The 23,123-nt window shown below is 40.6% G+C and overlaps 1 protein-coding gene across 5 annotated transcripts in view; it reads right to left on the reverse strand.

The window, feature by feature from the left end:
• The window catches only part of BRD1 (bromodomain containing 1), a 71,841-nt gene extending 66,294 nt beyond the window's left edge, over positions 1-5,547 (reverse strand). The window contains exons 1-2 of one of the 5 annotated variants that reach the window (XM_080629485.1): positions 5,401-5,547; positions 1,924-2,100 (exon numbers count right to left, since the gene is read on the reverse strand). The gene's annotated coding sequence lies outside the window, so the exon portion shown is untranslated. Of the gene's footprint in view, positions 1-1,923 lie in introns of all 5 variants that reach the window. The other 4 variants (XM_080629486.1, XM_080629487.1, XM_080629484.1 and 1 more) reach the window with 4 other exon arrangements.
• Positions 5,548-23,123: the final 17,576 nt, after the last annotated feature.

Here is a 23,123-nt window from a genome sequence, read left to right on the forward strand (position 1 = left end):
ATTTACATAGCATAACTAACTGAGACAAGTTATGGGCAAAGACAAAATGTCAGGGGTAATGGGTAGGAATCAAGAAGCAGAACAGTAATTATTATGTGAGAAGCTCTAAAAATATCATACTTGCCTAGCAAAGAATTACAAAACACTGCGTCTAAATAATTTACATTGGATTTTGACTTCTTTTTATGCAAGACACACTGACAAAACCTTAGTAGCAGATAAAGACTAAATTTATAAAAACTTAATACAACAAATAAAAGCAGCTACGGGAATTGAAAATTTTTGCCAAAGGCAGCCACAGTGAGGGGAAACCAAAGTGCTCTCTATACAAATATCACAATATATTTCTCAAATCAAACATCCATTTCAGTATTTTTATTTCCAGTTTCTCCCTTTGGTTATCCTCATCAGGTTTGGATTCATTTAGTACAAACACAGGTAACTGCTTAAGCCAGCATAACCCATGAAAACAACATTACTGTAAATGCATTACTACTCTTTCAGATAATCCTTTTCTACTCCCTGATCCTTTCCTCTTCACTGGAAAAGATCCCCTACACAGCCTTTATCCAATCCAAGAAAGTTACCACCTTCATGAAGTTGAACAATAGATAAGGCTTATTTTATTTATTAAATCTCTTTGAGAGATTTCTCTATTCTCAATTCCTTGCTGTCAATATCAAAACTTGCAAGTGTAGTATGTATAAACTCAAGAGTGTTAGGTCACTCACAAATATGTATCTCCAAGAAACGATCTCCAATGTTTACCGTGAGTTAATACTTCAGCCTTAGTATAATTAAGTTAAAATTCAATCAGCAATGAGACACAAATCCAGTCTTAATTACTTTACTACCTCGTCCTCATTCATTCTAGAGGACAAACCTGGTCTGCAGATGCAGGTATGCAATGGAGGCAGCTTTGCTGTTAGAATCCCTAGTCATTTACTGCAGAAGAAATCCCAAAATAGATGGGCTCATTCAGAACTAAAACCTCATTTACATGGGGAAAGACTTCATAGCAAAGTGACATCAAAATCAGGGGAGGAAGAACAGAGTGAAAAAGTAAGTCAGAAGCAATACACAATACATGACATCCACAAAAAACCCCGAAACAAGAGAACTGGACACAGCTTGTTCATGATCTCTGTTCAGAGATCTAACTCATATGTATCATTTAACAAACAGTAATGAACTCTACACGTTTTCTTTGCTTTGTCTCAGACATGTCTACCACCTCAGTCAGTGCTGGATGCTAAAAAAAAAAAAAAGAGATCTTCCAAGCTTACGCATAGGTAGATCAGTTCTGATACATAATTTGGCTTCATAATGCAGACAGAATCTCAACAGGCTCAAAAAATGCTAGAATAGGAACTTCAAACTGAGCATTCCTGAAAGACATATTCCAGCACCATCCTTGCTCCACATGAAGGGTAAGTATGAGTAAGTCCTGTGAACATGCTATCATATGCTCAATTTCAAGTCAAAACCCAACAATGTACACCTCTGATGTGCTATAAATCCAGGACTATAAAGAGATTAGACACAATTGTGTTTGTAAGAAATGAGATAATTATGTAAAAGTACAAAGGCATCATGGTTTTGGCAGTGAATGCTGCTTAAAGTTGCTCATAACTACTGTGTAATTGTTCATTCTTTATTGTCTGAGCACCCAACTTGACACGTTGGATCTGATGAGCAGAGCCAAGTGCCTGCTGAAGTTAATAGGGTAAGTATGCTAAATATGTAACTACTCGCCTTTGTTAAGTGTTCTTAGAAATAATACCACTGAATTCAACATCCAAATTTAGTACTTCTTATCTCCATTTTAAGGTTTTGATCATTAAGTTGGCTGTGTCTAGATAGGGTCCTAGAAGAGGCTGGAGTCTATATGAGGAGGAAAAGGGATCATTTTAATTATATTACCTCAGTTTATACAAAAGGCAGCAATTCTTTGTGCTTGACTTAAGAACTATTACTTCTTGATATCGTTTTTGTCTTCATGATTTCATATGGAAAATGCAGCACTGATGCTGAAGTTGCTAGAGGTGACGCCAAAGGTTTGAGGGATTCAGTAAGGAAAATAAGCTCATCAGAGCAGGTCTGGAGATAAAGAGCAGCAAAATGGTTAGTACTGGTAGTATCAATATGCCATTGTAACATTTAATGTTTCCAAAGGTATATAAATTCAAAAAAACAGAACTACATCGATTTATGAATGCAATATCTGTGTTACCTTTACTATCAAGAAAGAAACGAATGGAAGGAAGCAAAAAAAAATCAGATTAAAATCTGACTCAGTGGCTGAAGAGACTTTGGGACCTCAGAACACAAAGCTCTGTCTGCATCAGCTAAACATCTGCAATCATCACATAATATTGACAGAGAAATAGGTATATTTAAGGCACATTTTAAGTTCTGTCACACTAGGAAGGGATACAAGAATTTAATCTAGTTTCCAACTGGTTTTAAGCTCTTGTTATACCTTCCCTGGAAGCCTTCCGAGGTTAGTGCACACTCCAATATTGAGAACGACAGAAAGTTGGTTACTTATGGTTATTGCAGTGACATCTCCTTCTTCTCTGAACCTGTAACACCTATTCTTCAGAGAACTCAGTTCTTTAGGAGCATGCTCTCTTAGCTTTACAATAATCTACAAAACATAACGGGCTGTAGGGTGAGGTATCCCTGCCCATGGCATGGGATTGGAACTAGATGATCTTAAGGTTCCTTTCCAACGTTAACTATTCTATGATTCTATGACCCACATACTGGAAGTTTTCTCCAGAGACTGGAGTGAAAAATCACTTTGTTATATTAATTTAATATCATATCACATTTAATTCATATCAGTTTCAGTTAAACGTGCAAATAAAAATGTTATGTTTCAGATATTGTGAATAAACAAGTTTATAAAGGCATAAATGGGAAAAAAACCACAGAAAAACATTACTCTTCTGAAGTTAAATAGAAAACATTTTTGTTTCTTTCTGTCAAGATGCCTTGCACAAACTTTCCTGGTATTTATCTTGCCAAATGACCATGTTCTTTCACATGTGTACACTTCAGGCTGCATGCTTTATGGAGAATTTGTATCTTTAGACCATTCCTACATCAGTGTTGCTACATTCACCACAAGCCGGCAGTCTGGAGCCTACTCTAGGAATTGAAGTTACTCTTTCCATTGCCTGTCACCAGATCAACATCAGCTCGTGGGTTTATTCTTCATATTACTTGGTTGTTTGTGAGAAGACTTTCTTGTCCCAGATTTACTCAGATTTTTAAGACCTAGTTTCTAAGTTTCCAGTGTATTTTTTGCAAAATAAAAAAAAAGTTCCACCTATTTCATTGAATTGTGATATAAAGCTATAGATTATATACTGAATCACTGATTGTTTTTCAAGCCACTTAGAAGATCACTTAAAAAAACATTCAACTTTTATTAATCTCAAACATCATTAACCGTTAAGAAAATTTTCAGAATAGGATGTATGAAAAAATGAAGAGGTACAGAGAGGCGCATACAGAGAGAACATGCAGTGGGAAAGCACAAAGTTAATTTCCAGGCTTTTTTAATTTACTGTAAAATTTTCAACCGCAAATTGGGCAACTCTTCAAAGGCGCACTGTTAAAAACAGGCAGTTAATACAGCTATATATTCTAATATAATCAGGTTTCTGTGGTGTGGTAAGTGTAACCATGCCATTCCAGGTAAAATTCAACATAATTGCTACAATTGTATAGTTCTCTAAAAGATGCTTTATGAGATTATGTATTTCTATTTATTATTATTATTTCACGTTAAATAAGCACCATAATTTCCTGTCAACAGACTAGTGATAGAGGTTTCTTAACTAAGCTATCACAGCTCTATTACAGTCTAGTTGGCAGATCTGGCCAAGACCAAACTTTGTTTTGAGGTAGCTGTAATCATATAAATGCACTTTCTAACAGTAGAAACTGATCAAGTCATAGAATCATGTAATGATTTGGGTTGGAAGGGACCTTAAAGATCATCCAGTTCCAACCCCCCTGCCATGGGCAGTGACACTTCACACTGGACAAGGTTGCTCAAACATCCAACCTGGCCTTCAACCCTGCCAGGGATAGGGCAGCCACAGCTTCTCTTGGCAGCCTGTGCCAGTGCCTCAGTAGCATGCTCAGGGAAAAAGAAAACCCAACCAAAAAACAACTTGACATGAGATTTTCAAAGGAAGCATTAACCATAATAGATCACTTACTTTATGGTAACTGGCACCACCCATGTGGAAGACCACACCAGTACTATAGAAATACAAACATACAAATACTATAGCAGAATGTTCAAGAGCTCCATTAACCAAAACCAATCAACTGACTTCTTCATGTACTGCTATATATCAATTAAATTTGTTCAGTTAAAAAAATCAATTAACTGATGAAAACAATTAAGATCAAAACCCAAGTATATTTACTTCAGCTCTATTTCTCTCTTTAAACGCTGTCCTAGTCTAAAGCTTAGCATTGCTTCCAAACCAGTGCTGTTGTAAAATGCAAGTTAGTATGACCAGCAGCTGCCACTGGGAATTGTATGTGTCAAAGTCTCAACATATCACATCTTTACCAAGCTCTCTGTAGAAATTACAAAAAAAAAATCCTCCCCAAAAAAACCTCAAACCCAGCCTACTTCACCCTCACCACCCAAAAAGCCTGACAACCACGACTAATCTTTCTCAAAGAAGGAAATTACCAACCCAGCACTGAGCACCAAAACTGGAGGAGCTTTATCCAGAAATATTACAAGAACTCAAGCATACAGTGAGTCACTGCTTTTCTGAACTGACACAATGCACATCCTTCACCCCAAAACGAGCTTCCCTGCGATGGCTACCCAGATCAGATCGAAGCGTCCTATGAAGCACCCGTTCCAAACCAGATGGTGGCTGCAAATACAGCAAAACAGCGCCCAGAACCAAACCTAGCGTGCATTAGACCGCAAATACATAGCAAGGTGGATGCTTTAAAATCAAATATGCATAATGGAAGCTAAATTCCTGAGACGGTGAGGGCTGTGCTCGGAGCAGGGGCATGCCCACGCCCCAGCGCCTATGAAGGCCTCTCCTGTGGGCCTCGGCCGGGAGAGGCTGCGGCACCTCCTGAAGCGGGGGGCCCACCGCCCGCCATTCCCCAGCTCCCGGCACTGCCCGCCCGCCCCCGCTGCGAAGACGGGCACGGCCGCTCCTCCCGCGGCCTCCCGAGGAAGGCACTGCCGGCCAGGCAGAGGCCCCGGCAGTCCCTCGGGGCCTGGGGTGTCGCAGGAACCCCCAGGACGGCGTTGCCGCCTCCCTCAGCCGCCCCAGAAACGAAGCGGGCGGAGCGAGCACCGGCCACGTCGCGCCTGTGCAGAGAAAGCTCACGTCTCACCCCGGTCCCGCCGGGGGGCGGCACAGCAGGACACCCGGCCACCTGCGACCGCCCCGGTCGGAGCACGGAACCGCCCCGCCACCCCCTGCGCTTCGCGGTCCGGAGGCAACCATTTTGCGGGCCGCTGCCGGATGACATGTTGTGCGTCGTGCGTGCGGCCGCTCATTAGCACCGCCCCCCGCGCCTGCGCAGGACGCCGCGCGTTGGACCGAGCCGGGGCAGCCTGCTCAGCGCCGCGGCGACGGCGGCGGCCGGAGACAAAGCGCCCAGTTAATGAATGGGACGGTCTTGCTTGGCCTTTCCTTTTAACTCCTTCGGGCCCGGCCCGGCGGCGGCGATCTCCGGTTTCTCCTGCGGCAGCCGCCCGGGGAGGTGAGTGGCATCGTTCCGGCACCGGGAAGGGGCCAGACAGGGCGGTCTGGCTCGCTCTCCTCCGATCCCTGCCGCCCCCTTCTCACCCGCCGCTGCTGAGTTCTGCCTCAGCGGCGCCGGCGCCGGTGCCTGCCCGGCCATGGCCCCGTGCCCTGGGCCCGGCGGTGTCCCGTCCCGCCCGGTAGCGCCCGCGGGACAGCGCCGCCAGGCCGGGGAGGGGGCGTGTGGCGGTGGGGCGGTGCAGGAAGCCGCGGACTAGGCCCACGGTGCTGGCTCCATTGTCTGCGAGGCCCCGGGAGGGGTCCCAGCCGGCCCGACGGGCGGGGGTCGCCGGTCCCTGGGGACTCGGCGCTGGTCCGGACCGCCCGGCAGACTCTGCTGTCCTCCGCCTGGCAGGGGTGGCCGCCGAGCCACCGGCCGCGCCCCGAGCCCGCCCGGCATTGTGCACGGTGCGGGCCGGGCCGGCGGGAGCCGCCGGGCTCCGTGCCCGCTCCCACCTGGCGGGAGCAGTAACCATGTGGCCGCTGCCATCCCGAGCGGAGGTGGCCCGGACAGCCCCGGGTGGGGGTGGGCCCGCCGCCTCACGCAGCGGGAGGCCAAGGCTCCGCGCAGGGAACACGGTGCGGACCGAGGTGCGCGGGGAGAGGAGGGCGGGAGGGTTCCCTGGGCACAGGCTGGCTAGTCGAGCACCGGTGCTGAAAAGCCAAGGGAAGTCTAAAAAGCGTTTCCTCCCGAAAACGCGGGACACGAGAGGAGCAGGCGACTAACGCTGCATCCGTTATTGCGTGGGGTGAAGCGCCTAGCCCAGTCCCTCTTGAGCTGAGGTTCTCAGGAAAGTTGCTTATGGAAAAACTGCGGAGTTTAACATTTGTGGATTGCTTCTCTTGGTGCCTGCTTGGGATTCGGTATTTTGCTTAAAAATGTTTTCTGTAACTTCTAGATCTCCACTGAGACAGCTGATGATGATAGAGGCTGGCTGTGTTATAATGTTGGATTTCAGAGTGTCCAATACAGTTAAAGTTGTCTGCTGCACATACGGTCTGCTATGTATAAAAGCATGTATTAATGCACTGAAAGGTAAAAGGCCTCTTTTGCATTAGTGGTGACTCCACTTACACCACTAAGTCTAGAAATGCTTGTCTTTCCAGTGTAGAAAGAAATCCTCTTTCCCCAATCTTTCTCCCTAGTGCTTATGTGTTAGAAGCAGCCATGTCTTGTTTCTGGGGGGGTATCTTTGAGAGATTTCACTAACTCAGCATAAGCTATCACACTATGCCTGTAAATACCAAGTAGAGAAAGTCTTTCAAGCCCCCGTAACATAAGCATACCTCTCAGTGTTGTCTGTATGGCCCACTACATATGTGCATGCCCTCTGCTTTTCAAGAGGGTGAGCGCAGTTACTTTCTTCCAAAGGTTATCTTCAGTAATGCAGTGTTTCACTTCGGGCATGGATGTGCACCCTTGGGAGGATGTTCTTGGAGTACGTTTTGGGGGTAGTGAAGTGTGGAAGACCTATCAAGTATCCCCAAGCTATACTGCAAATGGAAAGCCTGTATTTGTACAAGTGCTGGGTAGGGACATCCTGGTTATTATTTAGTGTATTATGTAGTGTAGAGATGGGTGGAGGAAAAAAAAATCTTGCATCTCTTCACTGTATATTAAAAGCAGCAGAAATTCTTTTGTGGGCACTAGTAATTTGCTGTCTGCTAGGTGTAAGACTAACAGGCAATGTGCAGAAAGCTTTTACTTGGTTGGATGTCTCTACTTTCATACTTGTGTTGCTAGTGTCTTCAACTTGAACAGATGTTTAGAAATTTATTCTGTAGAAATTCTCCAGAGTGGACAAATGTAAGAATTGACTGAGGATAAGTAAAATGAAAGAGCTGAACTGAGCATCTCAGAGAAGTTTTCTAAACATTTGTACTTTTGAATAACCATAACTCTTATAGTGTTACTCTATAGACAGTAAAACTGTGACAGTACAGCATCCTTAATGATAATGTAAAAGGCAAAGTATATAATAGTGGAAGGTAGGTGATGCGTTTACAGTAATGCTTATTTTCTTCTTGTTGACTTGTCTGCTATGGCCTCTCCCTCTGGGTAGTGTTTCCACCTGTCCTGACTCATTTTAAACCTAGACTGAAAACATCCTGAGCAAGAAGTGTTTTCACGAAACAGCTTGTGTCACAAGATCTTGGATGGTTATTGCAGAGGGCATCTGCTTCTGTACACAGAAGACATCACTAAGGCTTATAACAGATCCTTTGGAAACACAGGAGGGCAACTGAATTTCATGTTTGTTTGAAATTGTCTATACACATGAAGTAGAGTATCTTCTGTCAATGATATGTAAGAACTAGCTATTACAGATGGAAGTCCTGGAAAACTCTTTAAGTCATAGGGGATAGCGACTGGTTTGTGTGGCTTTTGAGCTTATTATATCTTCTACTTCTCCCCTTTTTCTTGGAATTTGTTCTCTTCTGATTTTTAGAACCCTAAATACAATAATTTCTTAGAGATTTTTTTTGTGGCTCTGAGAAAGTTTGAGCTAAAGAATGCAGATTTGTCTCCCAGTACCTTGCTATATTTTAACGCTATTCGCAGTGAAGACTCTGTTTGAGAGAATTTTGTAAATTCTGTCTTTTGAATGCTCATTTTGAATTTGTAGGAGTTCTCATCTTCAAAATGAGCATATTATGCTGTGGGGTTGCTGCTGTAATGTGCAGTTAAAATAATTGTCTCTCTGTCGTTAGGTGTGATGATAAATGTATATTAGCTTACATTGAGATAGAAAGCAGTACTACAGAAAGTTTAGTTGGAGATTTTGCACAATGTAGATCATTGTGCTTCACTCATCAGCATGACTGATGCTTTTTTTTTATTAAGTAGGGGAAATCTATGTATTTTAGTAGTATAGACATAAATTAATGTCATTTACATAGTGTTATCTGTTCAAGTGTACACTTTCGAAACAGGTTGCATAGAAAGCTGTTCTCTTGCTTGTGGCAGATGTACGTTGTTTTCTGTACGACTTCAGCTGTTTGTTTTGCATTTGCTACTGGCATCATCAATACCTGTTCATTCACAACTACAGGATTGTTTGATTTCAACCAAATATGAAAAAAATGAGTAGTTTCTGTGGCCTAAAGATAGTTTTTGTGTGAAATTTAGGGTTTAAAAGCACATACTAAAAGTAAAAATGGCTAATGCTTTTACTGTTTTCCGCCCACAGGGGAGGAACTTTTATCCTAAGTTAGTGTGATACATAGTTTAACCATGTAGGATTGTTGTGGTGTTTCTTTTGGAGAGGAGGGGTGTTTTTTGCCTTTTTTTTTTTTTTTTTTTTTTTGTGTGTGGGTTTTTTTTGTGTGTTTTTTTTTCGGTGAGACAGAGCATACTATGATGGTCTCTGAAAGCAACAGGGAAATATTTTAAGGCTCTTATTTTCATTCAAGTGTGATAGAACAAATTGTTAATTTTCTTACATTGAACAACATACTGGAAGGTGAAGTATCTGTCTTTCCCATAACCTGTGTAAGACTGGTTTTCCATGGATATTGACGTAAGAAATATTACGATACTACCATAATCTTAATTTAAACTTGCAACCTGTGTGCTCTGTTTAGTTATTACTGCACACTTGCCTCCCTTCCCTTTTTTGCCTCTTTCCCTTCCCCCTTTGCTTTGTAATGACATGTAGGGTTGGACAATCCCTAGGGTTTGTTAGGGTTATAGGGTTACTAGTGCATTGTTATAGCTGCCCAAGAGCTTGTTGGGTTTTATTTTTCTCTTTCTTTTTGAATGTGCTGGTTTACATTCACAAGGGTCATACAGATTTATTTTCCATTGGTGTGTTAGAGTAATTTTTTTTCACTGAGTGCTCAGATTCTCTGTATGTTTAATAGAGAAGGCGGTTCTGGAGTTCAGAAGTCAATAGCTTGAAAATTATGCCTGAAAATAGGCTTGGTTTAACAGCTGTGGCATATTTTAGCAATACTCTCTTGCAATTCTTTACAAAATTTATGGAAAAAGGAATTTAAGATTAATAATATATTTATCTCATATGACAGTGATCAAAGAATTTATTTTGCCCCAAATACATTCATTTAAGTAACATTTCAGTAATTATGCTGTTTACCTGTTGCTGTAATTTTGTATGCTATTATTTGAATCGGTATTTTCCTCTAAAGAAAATTAGCTCAGATCCAGCTAAAATGACTTCTTTGTGATTCTTCTCACTAAAACAGTCAAGAAAATACAAACATTAATTTGAATTGAATGAAATGTTTGGCCCAGCTTGAAACTATTTTATAGTCAACTTTAACAAATGAAAGAATGGTAAAATGGGAATGGCAGGGTTCTGGGGTTTTAAGGTTGTTTTTTTAAAGGCTTTGGGGAGGATAAATGCATTATTTGTACTCTATCTTGCCTGTAGTCTGGTGACTCTGGCACTTGTAAGGAATGCGGGAGAGCCAGGTTCACTTCCCTGCTTTGCCCGAGGAGCTGAATCCAGATCTCAGGAGAGTTCCCTAACTGCTCCTGCTAAGAACCCTGAATCGGGTGAGTCTCTGTTTCCTTTGCTGACACCTTCCTTTTTGTATACATTATTTAAATGTTCGGTGTAGAAGGTATGGCTGAAATGTCTCATCTTAACAGTCAAAGCAGCCAGCTGCACAGCTCTGGAGATGTTTTCACTTGCTTAAGAGAGAGTATGGAAGTATTTTTAAATGAAATGTCAGTAAAAGAAACGTATAATTCATTCCATAATGCACAGTAATCCAGTAGTCAGGACTTTCCACCCTCTGAGAGGTGCTCTCTTTCTCAAGGAAAAAAGCGTGTATATGTTTGTGTGCATCTTATATCAGTCACCATCTTGCAATCCGAGTAACAGCAATAAGCACTGACTTGGTGGGGAGAATGCTTTGCTGATTTAATCCCTGTTGATGCTTGAGCTATATGAAGTTTAGAAAAGAGGCCAAAGCAGCATCCTGACCACAAAGCACTGCAGAGTCCAGTGTTTTCTGCATTCAGATTTGGAGTCAAAGTTCACTTTCCAGATTTTCTAAGATGGCAAAAAGATTTTCTGGTTGATTGGGGTTTTTTTTTTTTTAGTATACTGGGGCAGTGAGACAGCTGGTGCCTCTGCACAGGGACTCTCATGTCTGTGTAATGGTCAGTGGGACTGAAAATGCAAAACTCCAAGAATATGTCCTGTAATAGACTGTTTTGGTCTGTTTTGTTGCTAAGTCAATTTATCTGACCTAATATGCTCCACTTGCAATCGTTCCGTTCTCATACATGGAGAATAATAATCTTGTGTTGATCCAATGCTGTTGCGTGTTGCTTAATACATGTGGTAGGTGCAGTGTGTATGCAGTAAGCTGAGCTAATAAAGAGGTGTAAGAAGCTGCCAGATGAATCCTGTGGTGCATTGAAAGGTGTCGGCAAGCACCTTTGAGAGCTCATATGTAGTATAGGCTTGGTTTAATTCATCATGAGAGGTGGTCATCCCTAAGCGTACAAAAATGGAGCACTGTCAAGTAAAAAAATTTTACTTTGAAATCCTTATAGTACTCATTGAGGGGTAAGGGAGGGAAGGCTGTATTTAGAATTTTTTTTTTTCTCTGGCGTTCGAGGATTTTACATGTCCATTTTTTCTTGAATATTTCAGTTATAAGGGCTTGGGATTTTGAAGAAGGTGAGAGCTAGTCATGCAAGTGCAACTGCTGGAGCTGTCACCTAAAGAGAAACTTGAGACGTCCCATGACTTGCCACTGTGATAGTTAACAAGACTAAAAAATATATTAAAAGGAATTACTTTCTTCTTTTCCTTAGATACAATCATCATCACTAAGTTTGAGTAGCAAGTATTTAACCTCAAATGAAGCCGCCTGCATGCAGTGGATCAGATGTGTAAGTTTTTTTTTGTTTGGGGTTTTGTTTTGTTTTTCTCAATAAACTAGTGGGCAGCTTGTTTCTTTTGGATCTTGGATTGTTGTTATTAATTTAGAATAAGCCAATAGATAAAGGTAATGAATAATTGTATGCCTGTGTGTTGAGTTGAGGGGAGCTTAATAATTTAGGAGGAGGTTATTGTGAGTGCCTGAGACTTAAAAATTAAGTTTGGAAGCTTGGATATCTTTACAGTGTTACGGTAATGGTAACTAGTTTATGATTTACTGGGCACTTCTTACTCTGTGCTAACAGCTGGCGTATATCTCTCCTTACCCTGCAGTTTACCTCTTAAAAAGGGGGAAGTTGTTTACATGCTACATTCATCCTATACTCAGATTACACTCATTTTACTCAGATTTTCATGTCACTGATGAAGCAAATTTTATATTTTCTTCTAGGGTTTTGTCTGAAACATTTTTTATTTTATGTATTCAATGTGAGCTGTTGAGTGTAGATATTTTGGAAGCCTGAGATTCCCAACTAAAGGTGCAATAGAAAAAATTGTTCATATGCAGATCAGCATTTACATGTAGATTTACAATAAATGTTGTGTTTATATAGTGTTTCAGAAGTTTCTGTTTATTTTTTCTCCCCTCCCTGAAACAGTTCATTTTTGAGATGCCTAGGTTATTGGTTAACATGCATGTTTGCAACAGATGGACAAAATGTTTAGGATAAATAAAATGTTGAGCTAAGAAGTCTTGGTTGAGTGATAGAATCATAGAATAGTTTGGATTGTAAGGAACCTTCAAAGCTTAATCTAGTCCAACCCCCCCTGCAATGAGCAGGGTCATCTTCAGCTAGACCAGGTTGCTCAGAACCACATCCAGCCTGGCCTTGAATGTCTCCAGGGATGGCACATCCACCACCTCTCTGGGCAGCTTGTTCCAGTGTTTCATCACCCTCGTTGTAAAGAAGTTTTTCCTCACATCCAGCCTGTATCTCCCCTCTTTTACTTCAAAACCATTACCCCTTGTCTTATCGCTATAGGCCATACTCAAAAGTTTTCCCCCATCTTTCTTATAAGCCCCTTTTAGAGTACTGAAAGGCCACAATAAGGTCTGCCTGAAGCCTTTTCCTCTCCAGGCTGAACAACCCCAGCTGTCTTAAGCCTTTCCCTTATAAGACTCTCTTCCATAGGAAAAGAAGAATAAAAATACAATTCAGATTGATTTCTTGATGTTAAGTTTTCCTAGGTGACACATGCAGAAGGTGTGGGGGATTCTTTTACATACCAAATCTGCTTGTGGATTGTTCTTCATCAGAGTCTAAGCAAAAATAAACTGCTCGTTCTTTCCAAGTACGTAGCATAGCCAAAGAGCAGGAAAGAGTAATTGTCATTTGCAGCAGTCTTTTGAGTCACTTCTAGACCACTGTAAAGAAATCTGATAAAAGAGACAATGTTGCTTTTGCTTCAATATCCAAAAGCTCATTTTCATGTATTTAATGCTGAATTCTATCATACTTATCTTGGGGTCACTATACTTTGCACCATTTCATTGCTTGACATCGAGCACTGTAGCATTTTATAGTGCCTTTCTAATGTGACTTTCAAGGTTAAAAGCTTTCAATCAAAATACCCACTTCAGTACTACCTGTCTACAGAGAATGAGTATCTGGTCTTAGTAGCTTCAAAAACTGTTTCTTGAATTGTAGTCACAGATGAAATAACTGTTAACTGCAAGTTCAGTTGCTCTGATAGATAATAAAATCTGTAAGTGGTTAGTGTTAAAGACATTAAATGCCAATATGAACTCCAACAAAAAAGAGTATACATTTTATCACCTGTTTTTTATCATATTCATGTGCTTCATTGAAATTCAGGTCTTAAGCACTCTGGAATAGAACTTAGATTATTTTAGCCAGCCTAGAAAATGCATTCATAGTACATATTTCTAATTCCTTGTGCCTTTTTTTTTTGTTAACTATTTTGTTAAGGTTTCATAGAACACAGTCACTTTTACGTGTTTCTGTTGGGAAATATGAAATGTGAGGAATATATAAAATATATCATCTTTTATTATGTATCATATTTGAAAAATCCATCATGTTTGAAAAATCATGGCAGTCAGGTGAAGTTCCCGATGACTGGAAGAAGGGAAATATAACCCCGATTTTCAAGAAGGGGAAAATGGGTGACCTGGGGAATTACAGACCAGTCAGTCTCACCTCTGTGCCTGGCAAAATCTTGGAGCAGATTCTCCTGGAAGGCATGCTAAGGCACATGAAAAACAAGGAGGTGGTTGGTGACAGCCAGCATGGCTTCACTAAGGAGAAATCCTGCCTGGCCAATTTGGTGGCCTTCTGTGATGGGGCTACGAAACTGATGGACGGGGCAGAGCAGTTGACGTCATCTACCTGGACATGTGCAAAGCGTTCGACACTGTCCCACACGACATCCTTGTCTCTAAATTGGAGAGACATCAATTTGATGGGTAGACCACTCGGTGGATGAAGAACTGGCTGGATGGCCGCATGCAAAGAGTTGTGGTCAATGGCTCGATGTCCAGCTGGAGACTGGTAACGAGTGGTGTCCCTCAGGGATGGGTGTTGGGACCGGTCTTGTTCAACGTCTTTGTCGGTGACATGGACAGTGGGATTGAGCGCGCCCTCAGCAAGTTTGCCAATGACACCAAGCTGTGTGGTTCGGTTGATACGCCGGAGGGAAGGGATGCCATCCAGAGGGACCTCGACATGCGTGTGAGGTGGGCAGATGCCAACCTTATGAAGTTTAACCATGCCAAGTGCAAGGTCCTACACCTGGGTTGGAGCAATCCCAGGCGCGGCTACAGAGCAGCCCTGCAGAGAAGGACTTGGGGGTGTTGGTCAATGAGAAAATGAACATGAGCTGGCTTCGGTGTGCGCTCGTAGCCCAGAAAGCCAACCGTATCCTGGGGCTGCATCAAGAGGAGTGTGACCAGCAGGTCGAAGGACATGATCCTGCCCCTCTACTCTGCTCTTGTGAGGCCTCACTTGGAGTGTTGTGTGCAGTTCTGGTGTCCTCAACATAAAAAGGACATGGAACTGTTGGAACAAGTCCAGAGGAGGGCCACGAGGATGATCAGGGGACTGGAGCACCTCCCGTATGAAGACAGGCTGAGAAAGTTGAGGCTGTTCAGCGTGGAGAAGAGAAGGCTGCATGGAGACCTCATAGCAGCCTTCCAGTATCTGAAGGGGGGGGCCTACAAGGATGCTGGGGAGGCACTATTCATCAGGGACTGTAATGATAGGACAAGGGGTAACGGGTTGAAACTTAAACAGGGGAAGTTTAGATTGGATGTAAGGAAGAAATTCTTTACTGAGAGGGTGGTGAGGCACTGGAATGGGTTGCCCAGGGAGGTTGTGAATGCTCCATCCTTGGCGGTGTTCAAGGCCAGGTTGGACAGAGCCTTGAGTGACATGGTTTAGTGTGAGGTGTCCCTGCCAATGGCAGGGGAGGCTGGAACTAGATGATCTTAAGGTCCTTTCCAACCCTAACTATTCTATGATTCTAAGTGATCTCATACTGTTTCTTGCTGGGGCATTTTCCTTCATGGCATGGTAGTTAAAGGCTGACTTTGTTTTTCCTCTGCGTTTCAGTGTATCAATATATACAGTATGTGATGCATTCACATACAGATTGGACCATGCAGTGTAGAAGTTACAGAATCATAGAATAGTTTGGATTAGAAGGGACCTTCAAAGCTCATCTAGTCCAACGCCCTGCAATGAGCAGGGACGTATTCACCTGTATCGGATTGCTCAGAACCACATTCAGCCTGTCCTTGAATGTCTCCATTATTGCATACTAACTCCTGGAGTCCAAGTGCTGTGGTCCAGAGAGCTGGCATTTTGCAAATGTTCCTTCTGTCTGTAGTGCTTTCTTCATTTGTGATTAAGAAAGCACTCTTTTGAGAATGGGTGCCCTAAGAGTGGGTACCTATATGAGGCTGAGAACAAAGATGGGAATATTCTGCTGTCCAGATTCTTCTCTGTTAAAATTCTAAGTTTTGGTAGGTAAGAAATATACAGACCTACATCCTTTAGCATTCACTGCAAGAATAATGTGCATATGGTATGCAGTAGCTTTTATGTGCAGTTTAGATGGTTGAAGAAAATCTAGTTCCTGATTAAAGGGATCTGATAGTGTTAGATATGCCATGAGGAGGTGGAAGAGGAAAGAGCAGTGTGGAAACTGCTTTCGGTTTATAACTCCCACCCAACTGCTGGCTCCCAGCTCATGTGAGCTTGCTTTATTTAGGATTTGGGACCACAAATCCTTGCTAAAATGGCATAGATAATGGCAGCCATATCATGTTTTCTATTTTTACAGTGTGGTTCCCCTTCTTTCTTTTGCATTAAAGGTGGGAATGTGATGTGCTAATAACTGTGGAAGCATATCTACAGATGGGAGGAGGAGCGGGAACCATTAGAAGACAGCAGGTAGTACCCATTGCATGAGAGGTTTTCACTTGTGACTTGGATTAGTAGCTGCTGAAACAGTAGGAAGAGTGGGTCACCTTTCAGAGAGCCAGTGTGCAGACCATGCTGGTGGCAGCATCTTTGTTTTTGACACTGGGAAATGGGAGGAATGAAGTTCTGTTCTTTTCATTTCCTAGTGATGTCGATTTGTCTTCTGTGGCATACTGTGCTGTGGGGAGACCATAATCTGTTTGTGAGAGGAAATACAGTGATGCTTATAAAGAACAGGGAGATTCCTGATCCTTCTTTTTTCTCTAAACATTTTTATTTATTTCCTTTTTTTTTTTTGTACCTGACAAAGTATTAGGTTAATTAAAATAAATATTTTGGCTTCTGTAAAATAGTAGAAATCAAGCAAATGGAAACAGCAAGGGCTATCCTTTTCTTTACCTTGTACTAAAAATATTGTGGATCCTTCTCTGAATAAAACACCTGTGTAACCTTATTCTGTAAAATATATTTAAATTATGTGTTACGTTACATGAATTAAATCTCACGAACTGCACTGGCTAGAATAGGTACTACAAAAAGCTTTATTCTTAATTGAAATTCTTGGTGTATTTTTAGTTAGCTCCTTGAGCAAAACCTTATTTGCTCAAATTAAAATCTGTGTCTATGGCAGCAGGATGGTTCTCTTTTAAACCATTTCTTTTGTGAGAAGGTGACATAGCTATTTGTTTGCTAGGGACAGGAGTATCTTTTTGTACTTCCTGCTAATGTTCGGTGGGGTGCTAGTGGAAACAATGTGTCAGCTGTGTCTTTCCTGTGTCAGCTGGGTCTTTGCTTCAGAGTCTCACCTTGCCTAGAAGGCAAAGAGAGTGTGCCTCTGAAAGAGGTTGAAAGGGAGAAAACCCCTTGTCATGGAGGCTGGGGACAGGCTTCTTGACAAGTGAATGGGGAGATCCATACACTCGCTTCTCCCTCTACCCCGTTTATGAGTAGGAATGCTTGTTTTGAGAGGGACAGAGTTGAGGTCATTGTTTTTTAGGCTGAGATATTGGGTGAAAATGTCAGATGAACATACAATTAACTTTGAAAATACAAAGTGACAAAAAAAAACTAGAAAGAGGCATAAGAAGTTCGCTTCTACCATGGGCATGATCAGTTATGCCTCTGTGCATGATATGGAAGCTTGGCTTTAAAGTTACTTAGCTACCTGGTTATTTTTGTTGTAGTTCTTGTGCTTGTTGTCAAGATAAACCAGAGTGTTTCTGAAGTCCGTAAAATTATTTTTGGATGGTATTGTGAATACTATTTTCTGTTATATTTAATATACTTAGTAAAAAGATGGTCTTTTACTTGCTTCAAGTAAAATCTAGCCCTAGTTCTTCAAATGAGGAAGAAAGAATACCTGGTACAGAGAAGAAACTGATTTACTTGGAGAATCATTTGCAGTTGAGCGTATCTTCTGACTTCAGTATTTGTGACAAAAGAACAATTAAGCTTTGCTGTAAAAAAGTCACTTTGAAGCAGATAAACTACTGTTTATTCTGTTGAAAATGTTTTTGATCTTTTCAGGAGCTATGAACTCCATTTTTTTTCTAACCTACCTTTATGTGCACAAGCATTACAGTATACGTAAGCATAGTACTATGTCATTTCACATTTATATGACTATGACATATCTAAATCATGGGAAACCTCTCCATAGCACAAGTGAAACTGAGGATGTGTAACTAACTGGCATCAATATAAGCACAGAATTGGATTAATGGGTATCTATGAAGGGCTTTTAAAACAGACCTCTTCAGACTTCATCTGATTAGTAACAAAAGATATTAATATATGATAGTCTTGGCAGCTCAACAGGTATCGTTCAATTTTTATTTTTTCCTTTATTTTAGAAAAATTATAGCTGAAACAGGTCAGCATAATACTCCATTCTGTAAAGGACCCTCTTTACATTTTGTGAAATTTTGTTCACTTTATGCTTATGTTGGTGTTTTCATTAAGAGTTCCAGCACGACTTACTGTACACAAGACATGACGTGCCTCTTCTAACTGCTTTTTCATTCTTCGTCATCCTACCTATTCAGCTTTGTAACCCTCAGCTTTCTACTTAATAGGTGTCTAATTTTTAGCTGTTTAAAATCATCCTTGAAGTCCTTAAGTTTCCACTCCTACTGTGTTTAAAGATAGACATTTAAAATAAAAACCAAAGCAAGCCAAACCAACAAAGGTGTATGTTGTCTAGTATATGGCAAGCTAAGAAGGTGGACTCATCAGGGGAAGAATCTTCCTGTCTTTAATCCTGTCCCATTTACATTACTCAGCTGTAAACTGGAAGAGTAATGGGCTAGGAAGAGGAAATAATCACTTAAGAAAAGAAGTGTCAGAAGAGCTTTGCTTTCAATTTGCTGATGCTTTTCTGAAGGCAGGAGTAAATGTTCTGTGTTTCATTCTTTTGAAACATACCTGTTGATACTGTGTTTGTGTGTTGTTTCCTCTTCCATGATAATACTGATGCATCTTCCCTACTCTGTTCTTATGTTAACTTTCTGCATTTTACCCACCTGTTTTGTTACTGCAACCTTCATTCATCTCCCCTCATCCCCAAATTGTACAGCATGAGATGCTACAAGCAGCTTTGATGTCCTGCACTAAAAATGCTATAAGCCAAACAATACATGCTTTAGCTGTTTATAAAAATCTAATTTTTTTTCTGAAGAGAACCACCTTATCTCTTGTAACATTAATATTAAGAACTACCCCATTGTATTAGCATATAGTATTTGTTTGTCAAAAATTTTAAATTATAAAAATACCAAAATTAAGAGTATTATCTCCTGTAGCTTTCTCTTGGAGCAACATTGAATTGATGTATAAGATGTAGGGAAAATCCTGTTCAAAGTTTTAATGAAATTGTTGCTTAAAACATCAGCATTTTAACTAATGACAGATCTGACTTTTGTTAAGTGTGAACAGATACGTATCCTGCAAGTGTTACTTCAGCAGTATCATACCTGATAATGAGAAGAAGCTTTAACACTTAAGAGGCAATTTGGATCCTAGTCAAATGTTGACTGAATTTATTTATTGTGACAGATCTGCTTTTTATGAGTGATCTCTTGATAAGAGCTGGGACAGAAATGATGAGTGACATTGTTTTGGCTGAGGTGATCTTTCTGTTGTTTTAACTTTGCATTTTTATTCTACTTTTAGGATAAATGCTGTTTGTGTGGAATGGGGATTTCTTTGCTATGGACTTTATAGTGTATAACAGTGCTGCTTAAGCTTAGGTGGTGGAGGGTGATGTTTCAAATAGATATGTGCTTAATAAATTGTGAAGACTGATTTCTCCAGAAATAAGCTTGAGTTTTGACTCCCTGCTCTGTATCAGACACCTGCTTCACTCTATGTCAGATACCTGCTTTATTCTTAAACATGCTGAGCAATCAGTCTGTATCATTGGGGTCTGATGAAATGTTTGTGCACTGGGCATGTTTAGCAAATCTGGTTGGACACTAAATAGGGATGGCAGAACTAAATGTCAGCCAGATGTGAATAATCCACATGCTAGCAAAATGTCTTTATTTATAGCTGATTTCAAAAATAATAAATATGATATATATTTAAAAAGCATTATCTCAGTCTTTTAAGGAAGTTTTATGGTTGAGGATTATACTGGTGTAAAAGCTGAATTAAGAACCAGATCCTCTTTAAAAAACAAACAAACAAAACCTTTCCCAAAACCCCAAACCATGAATTTTTAAAATGAAATCTTGCTTCATTTCTACTTTGTGTGTATTTTAAAGTATTTTTTTAATGATGCTAATCCATAAATCATGCTGTTTTTCCGTAATTTTGTCATTGTTATGAATTATTTTCACTCCTTTTACACATCAGTTTAAAAGCCAGTGTAGTTTTGTGAGGGGGACCTGGTGCACATGCTTTCTTCCATACACTGTGATGCAGATGATTTAGTGTTTGAGATAGAGGTATTTGGCACAAAGCTGAGGCTTCCAGTTCTTGAATCTTTCCTGAGGTTTCAGGGATTATCTGAAAATGATCAATAAACAGAGACTTTTTAATGTTTACAGTAGCAAGAGGAGAAAACAGATGTACAAAATAGTCCAGCTTTTAAGAGTAAGAGGCCAAGTTTGAGTTTGAGGAGTTTGAGTTTCTGCAGTGTTAGGTGTTTTCTATGTGCTGGTTAGATTTTAACTCGACACTGTCCCTTTAACAGCAGTCTAAACCTGTCTCTTCTGAGCTGTGCTGCTGATTGTTATCTTCCTGCATCATTGTTAAGTTAGTGGTGGTGGTGAACCTAGAAGACACAAAAATCGAGAGACCCCTAAACCAAGGAAATATAATTTGGCAGTAGCAGATGTGTTTTACTGCCTAGTACGAAATAGCCCGTGTTCACACTAAAATTATTTGATGTTTTGAGGAACAGGAGGCAAGAAAGGGGGAAATATTTGCATTTAGCTGGTAGTGTTTTTAACTTTTCAGGCTCTACTTTAGCTAAATTCCTACATTTGCAATTACAATTGAGTACCCAGAGTGATAATAGTTATGGCTATAATAATACTCATCTCTCCACACCTTGATTTTTCTGTCTGGAATGACTGATTTAGGCCCCAGCTCACACCACACACAGGTTTTCAGCAACATGAAGAGGCATGAATGATCTTTGTACTTGGATAAATCGGAGGTCTCTGTCTCATGTCCTGGCAGGTCGTGTGAGCTCACCAGGGAGCTCACATACCTTTCTTGGGGGACTCTCATTCTTCCTGCTTTGTCTCCCAAGCCTCTGAGCATGTACCTTTGTCCCATCACTTTCCAAGGCACGTTTTCCTTCCTTCCTTCCTTAGGCATTACTCTGGATATGTTATGTTCTCTTTGTAATTTTTCCTGGCTTCTCTGCAGGGATGAGGGAGTTGAGGGCATCACCTAAGCCCTGCCAGGATGCTGCTACATTTCTTAAGCAGCTGAAGCCAAGCAGTTGCGGTACCCTTGAGAGCTGCCTGGTTCCTGCCTCCAGCCTGTCACAGGTCCCGCATGTGGCATCCTGCTTGTCTGGCCACACATCTGTGAAGTGCTTCAGCCTTGGAGAAAATAATCTCCCCCATTTTTCTTTCCTTCCCACCACCAGCCCTAGTCCGAGAGCTGAATCGTCTTTTCAAGTTTACACAAACATAAAATGTGTTCGTGGATGTTCCCTGTTTGTAAACCAGGATTTTTCTAAATGTTTCTCTCGCTCCAAAATGAAATTTAAAAAATAATTACAGAAGCTTTTTTTTTCATTCTGCAAGTGTTTCAGAAGCCCTTAGGAGCCTTAAGTGAGGGTAAGACCTTGGATAAGCAACATAGTGAAATGACCTTGCAGAACTAATGGCAGAATAGATAGAACAAAAACAAAAGAAGAAAGATAAAATATTACAACTCTCCTAATTGGCAGGGGGTCATGGAGGGAGAAATTTAGACTTCTGCAAGACCAGTAGCTTGTGACAGAAGAGCTAACATAGATACTATTTCTCAGTCAGCATTAAAAAAGGTTGTATTTCTGTTACTTCTGTATGTTGCTTTTTTAAGCTAGAAGTAGGGGGGAAAGCATACTAAATAATTGAAATTTTAAATAAAAATACTTTGTTTCTAACATCAGGACTTTTTTCTGCAGTAAAAGAAAGTACTTACAAAAGTAATAGTTTGTCCTTTTTTTCCCGTGTATATGCTTTTACATATTTTCTGTGAAGTACACAAATCTCTATAAACTTCAACTCTTTCATATAAAATTAATAAAAATCTCTAATATTACTTGTCCTAATTGTTACATCATTCTCTTCCAGTATTTGATTAGGGCGAAGACTATTCCTGTCATTGAGGAGCAGTGTACAGTATTGTTGGTGCTGCTTCCACACTTTACTTTTTTTGGGTTTTGTTTTTGTTTTGTTTTTTTTTCTGTCCAGATGGATTATTTGTGTGTGTGTGTACATGAGAGGATATTTTTCAAGTTGGAGAGAATACCTTTGTGAAATCACAGCAGTTAGTGGTTAATGTAAGATCTGCCTTCTAGGTGACTGGAAAAGTAATGGAATAATAAAGGTGACTTTACCTTCCTCTTCTCTCCTGTTGGTCCTCTACATGCACTAGGTCATGTTTACACATCTGTGCAGAGTCCTGTGAGCTTCAGTGAGACTCAAATGTAGGACCCACCTCATTTCGGAGTGTGACTAACATGATAAATGTGCAGACTCTTCTAATACCACGTTTTAATGCTCAGTATCCTGCAAATGCATGGTATTTTTTATGGGTGAACTGATACTTTGTTATAGGAAATTTCTATAGAGAGAAATATGTGACTGTTCTTAGTTTGCCTTCTTAGAAGGATTTATAACTCTGAAAAGAGGTGAAATTTATCTAGGCCGTTGGATTGGGGTTTTTTTAAGCAAATATTCCTCAGCTCAGTACCTACCATTGAAGTAGAAGCTAATAATTCTTAGAATGTCTGTCTCCTCCTTATTCCTTGTACTTCTTGGTTTTTAGGGATTTTTCTTTTTCCTTGATGTTTTTAATGATGCCTGTACATTTCAAGAAATAAAAAAGCACTGTTTATTCTATAACTGACATCTGCTTGTGCAAATTGTTTTCAATGTGCTTCTGTGTACCTCCTGCGCTCAGAATCTGTCACTACTCTTGATTTTTATTCTTTTTGAAAGTAGGAAATATTTTTGCCTTCACTTTGTCTCCACATTTTGCATCCTTCTTGAAGCAAGTACTCCTGCATGTTGCAGGTGTGTTTATATTTGCGCTATATGCATTTGTATAATAAAGTTGTTGTTTGGTTTGGACTTTTTTTTTTGTGGTTTAAACTACTTTTTCTAGACCATTACTGGGCCTAAGATTCTGTATTATAATGAAGTTCATTATTATTATTGCCTGACTATTCAACCTAAAATTGTTTAAAGCTTACCAGCCACTATCTGCTTTACAAA

This window comes from Psittacula echo, assembly GCF_963264785.1.
Source record: "Psittacula echo genome assembly, chromosome: 1".
In the NCBI taxonomy this organism is placed as follows: Eukaryota; Metazoa; Chordata; class Aves; order Psittaciformes; family Psittacidae; genus Psittacula; species Psittacula echo.